Genomic DNA, 8,532 nt, shown 5'->3' on the forward strand with positions numbered 1-8,532 from the left:
CTCTGCTATATTATAAATATATGCTTGTGAAACCAAAATTTATGTTATATAGATGAGCCCTTCTTATCTATCCTCAAACACAAATCGAAATTGAGCACATATAAAAACAATGTTGTGCGTGCTATTATTTAACAAAACCTTTAAATGTAATTGTGTTCCTTATGTCTCCAGGAGTCGAAAAAAGGATACTGGCATGTACCAGTTGCCTCATAACTTGAATTTGAAGAGGAAAGGGGTTGTGCATTAGGCATGCCAATTCTCCTATGGCAAATCAAAATTCAGTGTAAACATATGTAAGTGCTTTTTACCAAAGAAAAAGCAAATGGATATAAAATAGTCTTTTATGAAATCTGATAGATTGGCCAAGGGGCCTAAGTGCCAAATTTGGCTCAAATATCCTCCAAACATCCCATGTACATATGAAAAATATCATCTTCTCAATCTTATTGATCCCTATTCTCTATTCTTGTTTTCTAGCTAAAACAGTGAAATATCAAAATATGACATTGTATATAGCCTTAGGATTCATATGAGTTATTTGAACTCAAACACTTCGGACTCGTTGTATTTTCAAAACTTCCCCTCCCCAACTCTCAATTACTTATAAATTGATGTGTCATGTACACCTTTCTATTCGTTCTTCTGTTTTGTTGTATAGGCAATATTTAATAGTTGGAGTCTCTTTAATCTGCGAATTAATTCATGTATAGGAGTGTTATGGAAAATCTTGATTGATAGCCACGTTGAAAAGATCATAATGACATACATGAGATGTGTACTAAAATATCATTGCTTAGAGAATATGTCCTGTACCATTAAAATTTCACTGTTTATCTCAGGTATGTTTGTACAGTTAATGAATTGCATCTGTGGAGTATTTTTTGTTTATGAAGTTGGTAGACTTCTATGGAGTGTTCAAATTTGTCTGATTTAACCTTGGATTTGATGTTGTTCTACACTTAAATTGTTGCTGAAATGTAACAACAATTACACTACATTATTTCAATGACAATCAAAATAATCTTGGAGGGAGAAAATAATGGCGTTCACTATGTTTTCTGTGTGTTTCGTGATTTGCATTGCATTTTCATTTTAATATGTGTGAGGTATTTAGACATCAAAGTGAGTACAATCTATCATTTTTCTCTCCAATTCTTTTGGCTCCACATTATTCAAGATTTAGATTTCCCTCTTTCTACATTATGATTTCATTTTTGTCTAATTTATTATATACTATAAACTGATGAGTCAGTTTTTTCGACTCATTCAAGTGTGGAACTACCAAGGGAAAAATATCATTTCGCTCAATCCCAAAAGTTATGCATCATCTTTTTAGTTTTGCATTCTGCTCCTCTTATGGTGTGTCACAACTTCACATTCTTCTTTCCAGCTTAGCACCGGCGATTCAGTTAAGGTTCACATCTAATCTCTGATCACGAAATGACGTAGTAACATGAGAATCAACAACCATTTCTCCTTTCGGTGACTACAACATGGCCTCTTTCAATGCCATCACTGCAGGTGGCAATACAGCCACAGCCATAAGTAATGGTACCAAGGAGAGGTCCATTTTCGACCCCATTTCTTAATGTGTAGTTCTCTGAAGAGACTTAATTGATACATTGCCATTGTAAATCGTGGCTACGCCTTACCATCATTTGGACTCATAATAAGTACTATTATTGCAGCCTTTCCAATACCAATTCAATGCACAAGGTCAGTAGTATAAATCATTGGTTATGATCTGTTTCTTGCTACTTCCACTAAACTTATGTTTAGAAAATCGACTCTTTCATCTCTTTTTCCTGTTTTAGTTCTCCTTCTTCACACTTTAATTTCCTCTTACTCTTTGATTTAAACGTTTTCCTATATGCTATATGTAATTGTAGATACAAGTCACGTGTCACAAGTTAAGTTGGAGAAGAATCCTTTAACTACTTAGAGGTGAAGATTTATAAGAGAAGTATTTCAAATGCTCATTTGTATTCCATATAACCAAGGTAGGAAAGTCTATTATATTGGTCCAGTTATAGTTTCTTCAAATTCATGGCGTCCATGTTTTAATGTTGTGTTTTTTTGTTAAATTATAACTTTACTAAGTTGCAACAACTAATTTAACTAAATCTTGCGCGCAGAAACATGATGACACATACAGAGAAGTTTACTTGTGGTGGACCAGTAGAAAATTTAGTATAGGGATTAATAAGACTTTGTCTAATAAAAAATATGGTATGGGAAGTTTCTATTCAAAATTTCGTTTTTCATAAAGAGGCTTCTATCCAATAAACTCCCTACTGATAGTACTACTACAACAACAACATATCTAGTGTAATTCCACAAATGAGGTTTGAGAATGGTGGTGTGATTCCTATTGATAAAAATCCTACTAAATTCAATATTAAGAGACATTTTATTTGTTGTGTTGTAGAATTCATAAAGAGAGATTTAGAGCACCTATTAGGTAAAGTGAGGTAGCAACTAAGGAATGAAATCCTTTTCTGATTCTTGTGGTATTAGAATCAGAACCATCATGAGGCATCGACATGTAGAATGATGACATATGAAGCCTAGGAGCATTCAACAAGTGATGATGCAATGCATTCCCTTTGTGATTTGTTGAAAACTATTGAAGGCTAAGTGTAATGCCATGTTTGAAGTAATTAATATGTCAGCTATAAAGTGTTCCATACTATATTTTTTTTAGTATAACTTTTGATAGGAAGTAGATAGATAAGATCTGACGCATTATTGAAAAAGGTGAAACAAAATCTTCTGATTTAAACAATCAAGTGGGAAAAACTTGAACTCCATAAATTTAAGTGAAATATTGATGTATGTTCTAAAGGAAAGCCTGGTGAAGTTGGAGTAGGAGCCATTTTCATTGGAAAATAGAACTGGTAGTAGCATGTTCCGACTGTTATGCAATTTTCTATCTACAATATTATAGACTGAAGTCATATTATTAGGCTTATGTCGGCGCATTTCAGAATCACTACAGCTATGTTAAAATAAAATCTAACTCTATGTTAATTATTAATATGGAAACTTACATGGCAATTGGAGAGTACAACATTGACATATCAAGTGTAATCCCACGAGTGGTGAAGAAGAAGATGATTCAGTAATATTTGTTAAAGGTCACCGTCATAAAGAGGCTAATATGATAGCACATTAGCTGGCCAAATAGTTTCCTTGCCTAATGATACTACAATTACATTGAAAATGATAATTTTTTTTTAAAAATTGGTAACTTATTGAAAATGATAAATTGGACATACCATTTTTCAGAATTTGACAAAATAAAAAACACTTAAGCTTGGATAATGGTTAGAATAGTGATGTTATAAACATATTTTTGTAAGCTCTTGTTCTTCTTATGTGAAGGAGGAGTTCTCATATTATTTTGCTATTAACAATATAGGCTATGCCTCGATACATATTTGTATTGGTTAACTCACTTTTGGGAGATTAGGATGTTGCATGAAAATTTAAGATTTTTTGACCAAAGTAAGCCATTATTTAAATTAATTCACCAAAATAATATGTTTTTTTAAAAATTTACAAAACTAGTATAAACGTATTCCTGAGTAATGTTTTAGGCTATATTTTATTAAAAAAATTCTGACGCATAAAATATATGGGCTGACGACGTTAAATAAAGAAACGTTATTGGTGGTAACGTTTGAAGCATAAAACGTTACTGTCAAATATGTTTTATGATTCGTTACTCGGAGGCACGTTTTATGGCTAAAATGTTACTCGCAGTAACATTTTCTTTAAAATTCAGACATAGACTTTTAGTTTTCTTAGTACGTTTCTTGTTAATGTATCAGTTACTTTTTAACTGTTCACGAATTTTAGTTGTGTTAGTATCCTTTCAAGTAGTTGTTGTAAGCTAACTTCAATCCAAGATACCAACGATGCATGACGTTTATTTTTTCTGTTCTTGTCCCTTTTGAATAAGCTATGTTTGTGAGCATAACCATGTTCTATTGAATTTTTCTTGTGAAAATCAAGTGAACAAAAAAGGATAAAACAAATAAATAAAAGTGATGATTTTTCTTTCAATTTTCCGCCAAGTGTTCGATAAATTATAGTGATAAATTACCACCTCAAATTAATACCCTAGCGAGAGAAAATTACTCTCGAGTTAGAAAACCAACATTATACATGTAGAGAATACTAAGAAAAAGGAGAGTAAAGAACCAATAGGCAAATGAATATCGAAAACCATCGAGAATCCTAATAATTAGGATCTAAAGTAGTGAAATTTATTTTGCTCTAAAAAAATCAAAAAATTGTTAATGTTAATATAACTATTTAAAGAAAAATATTTTTACAAAACAATAATAATTAATAATTAATAATTAATTCTCAAAATTTTAAAATAAATTAAATTAAAATTTACCTCAAATTGAAGACATCACTAAAAAAAATTAAAATTTAATAGATAGAGAGAGCTGATATTTAGAAAATCTTGAAGTAACTTACTTGAAAACAAATGTTGGATATATATATATATATTGTGGGTGAGACAGCGACCGAAAAATCGCATGACCGACAGTGAAATATTTCTATAAATTATTTCTTGAACACGTAAATTTTTTCTACACTTGTAAGAATTCAAAAATTCTTTTATATGTGAATATTTTAATTTCTCCACTTTTTAGAATTATTAGATCCTTTCAACTAATACAATTAAAACCCGTGAACAGTTAAAAAGTAATTGATACATTAACAAAAAACGTACTAAGCAACTGTCTGAATTTTAAAGAAACGTCACTGTGAGTAACATTTTAGCTATAAATCGCGCCTCCGAGTAATGAATCATAAAACGTATTTGGCAGTAACGTTTTATGCTTAAAACGTTACCACTAATAACATTTCTTTATTTAACGCCGTCAGCCCATATATTTTATGCATCAGAATTTTTTTAATAAAATATAGCCTAAAACATTACTCAGGAATACGTTTATACTAGTTCTGTAAATTTTCAAAAAAACATATTATTTTGGTGAATTGATTTAAATAATGACTTACTTTGGTCAAAACTTCAAAATTTAACTTACATTGCACAAGATGCATTTTATTTTTCCATTTCTGTAAGGAGCACTTTTGATGTTGCCTCTAAAATATTCTAAAGAAAAAGAAACACCTTAAGATATTGTGTGATCTGATATTTGCTCTCAAGTATAGAGGTCTGTTTTAAATTCTCACACAAGAAAAGTATATAGGTTTGTTTACTGCTATATGCTTTCAAGTATAGAGGTCTATTTTTAATTCTCAGACAAAAAGAAGAGTATAGAGGTCTGTTTTTCTTTCTTTCTGTTTTTGGTTTGATTTGCAAACGTCTTTGTAGGTATTATTGCTAAACATGGTTTATTTCTGCCTGTATATATTGTGACATGTTTAACACAATCGATTTGTTGAAGTTACATGATCTGCCTGATTACAATATTTTTTGCAGAAGGTAATCTACAATAAAAGGTTCCAACTTATACAATAGGAGTTGCATGTAGGGAGAAGATTAGGAAGGAAACGATCCAGTGTCTTTTCACTTTTAGGTAGCTCATAGCTTTGGAACATGTTTTTTACACTAATTTCAGTATACATGTGGACGATGCCACACTCACTTACAGAGTTATTAGTTGTGATGGAACAACTTGAGCATCACAAAGGAGAAGAGGTCCTTTGATCTCACTCTTCTCCCTGAAAGTGTACTTTTCCAACATTATCATGTCATACATTGAACATTTAACACATGAATAAGTACCTTATGTCTCCACAAATAATCAGTACTGAACGACATATAATTTCTTAATTCACAGAGGAACTATTTTTCTGTTGAAATATCGATAATTATATGAAGTTATAGCTTGAAAGTAACTGAAGTTTCTATGAAGTATATATTATGCAGGGATTGCTGAAACAAGTCTACTTGGGTAAGCAAATGTGTTTTTTAACATAAAACTGCTCTGCTGATTTAAAGTTCTCTCATACTTCATTCATGAATTGTTTCCAAGTAACTGCAAGCTTCAGTTGGATATTTTTTAACGAGAATTTGAGTCTTGCATTTTTTAATGAGAATTTGAGTCTTATAGGAGGGATTAGCACTACACACGATGCTGCTAGGAACAACATAATAATTAGATTTTGAATTTCATTAGCAAAGTTATAATGGTGTACTATTTAATTAGCTGAAATCTGATCGTATGGTGTTAGATTTCCATATTAACTTCAGGGCATATATCATGCTGCAATTAAATTTAGAGGACTTGATGCAGATATCAATTTCAATGACAGTGATGATTACCATGATCTAAAGCAGGTGTGGGGGATAAACAACCATTGATCCATTTAAGTATGAAAGCTTTTTTCGCGCTTAGAAAACAGAATTTGGTTCATTATTATTGTCTTGTGACTGGTATGTAGATGTCGAGCATCTCAAAGGAAGAGTTTGTGCATATTTTTGATATATTAATGTCAGAGCACTGAATTGTCTAGATAAATTTCAATATATTGTGGAGTTAAACTGTACAAATGTGCATGATGGGATGCCCGGAAGGGGCGGTAGCTTAGAAAGAAGTGAGATGTCATTAATCCCTCCCTATAGCTGATGCATGTCCTATATAATCTTTTGTATTTATTTTTATTGTAGCTTTGAAACTTGCTTCGAATGGTATTTCTAATGAATGTGGCTTTCATTCCATGGAATAGTAACACAATAAATAAGAATTTCCCATTCAATGTCATTTGGCAATGATGATGAATCATGGAGGTAACTTCATGGTTGAATAGTTTGTCAGGTTTTGTTGTGAAGACATATTGCGAGTTCATTACTTTATCCTCACCTCGGGGTCCAGTTTCAAAATGTACAGAAGTTGTTGATGTACTTAAGCTGAAGCTATGGCAATTTATTTATCATATCAAGCTTAAAACAACAAGATGCCTAAGTTCATTTGTGAAATGCAAGATGAATATTCACTTTGTATCATTTGAGTTGAATAACTTGTATTACATGAAAGAACAAATTACTATTGGAAGAACCAATGAAGTTACTACTATGATACAATGTTATGGTAAGAAATTTCAGCAGAAGTTTGTGATATTTTTGCTTCAACTACAAGTTCTTCAGTTTTTATTTTCCAATTTTTTGTTGCTTCAGTAAGTAGTAAACTATATACCAATTCTACTGATAAACAGAAGCTTATATACTTGCCCATAATTTTCTTTTAGTTTTATTCTAAAATGAAGCTTATAAGTTGTCTGAAAGCTGTATAATGGATATAATAACAGAAAATTAGAGCAACTAAGCCAAATGATTATTGAAAACACTGCAAAATATAAATGTTGGGCCTGTGCTCAGCACAAGCCATACCTATCTAGTATTTATATAAAAGAGAACCCTAGGCCTGCCTACGTGGCGCCACCACAAGCTAGAATTTCCTTTCAAATTTATTTATTTCCAAAACTAGCCTTCCCCAAGAGTTGTGACTTTTATGAAGAGTTGTGACTTTTATGAAGAGTTGCGACTTTTATGAAAAATTGTGACTTTTATGAAAGGTTGTGATATTTTCGAAGGGTTGTAACTTTTATGAATGGTTGTCCCCTTTCCGAAGGGTTGTAACTTTTCCAAAGAGTTGTGACCTTTCTGATAAGGCGCAATAAATATTTGTTCACACTATCCTTTGTTTTCTATAAATAGAGGGATTTCATCTCATTTTAAAACAACGAAAATTCTGAACTTCTTCTTCTTCTGCACAATTAAATATTATTTTTGTATCAATACACTGTTGAATATAATTGTTCTATCCTGAGAGGATCTATTCCATTTAAACCTGAGGTACCAGAGGGGAATAATTTCCTTAACGGGACACTGAGCATTCAATGGGCTCGATTTTTTCCTTTCTGTTTCATTCTATTGTTACAGATCCTGGTATGTTTGTTTTATACTTTGTTGTTTATATTTCTGCAAAGTTATTGTTATAAGTATTTGTTAATACAGATTAAATAACACACGTTAATTGAGTATTCATGCAAGTTTTCTCTACTGAAATTGTACTTTCAAATTGAAATTCATCACTCTGATTGTTGATTTTTAAAAAACATCCAAATAAACTTAATAGTTTTATGTAATATTTTCCCTTTCAAGTATATATAATAAGTTGAATTATTGTCCTATATGATACATTCTCCCTTTAATTTTTCATTTTAATAATTACTTATAATACATTTTAAATGAGGAACTTTAAAATGATATATGTAAAGCAAACGGTATGACTGAACTTTCAACACGTTAGAATTAGAATATTTGTTCACTTTTTTCAGTCTTTTAAAATTTATTTATCCGTTCACCAACGATTATATTTTTATTAGAAAATATTTAAGTATTATTTTATAAATTTCGTGATATTAAATTTCCGCGCGAGGCGCGGGTTATTTTACTAGTATATATATAAAAGAGAACCTTAGGCCCGCCTATGTGGTGCCACCACAAACCAAAATTCCCTTTTAATTTATTTATTTCCAAAA

The sequence above is a fragment of the Solanum tuberosum genome, unplaced genomic scaffold, assembly GCF_000226075.1.
Source record: "Solanum tuberosum cultivar DM 1-3 516 R44 unplaced genomic scaffold, SolTub_3.0 scf00325, whole genome shotgun sequence".
Classification (NCBI taxonomy): Eukaryota; Viridiplantae; Streptophyta; class Magnoliopsida; order Solanales; family Solanaceae; genus Solanum; species Solanum tuberosum.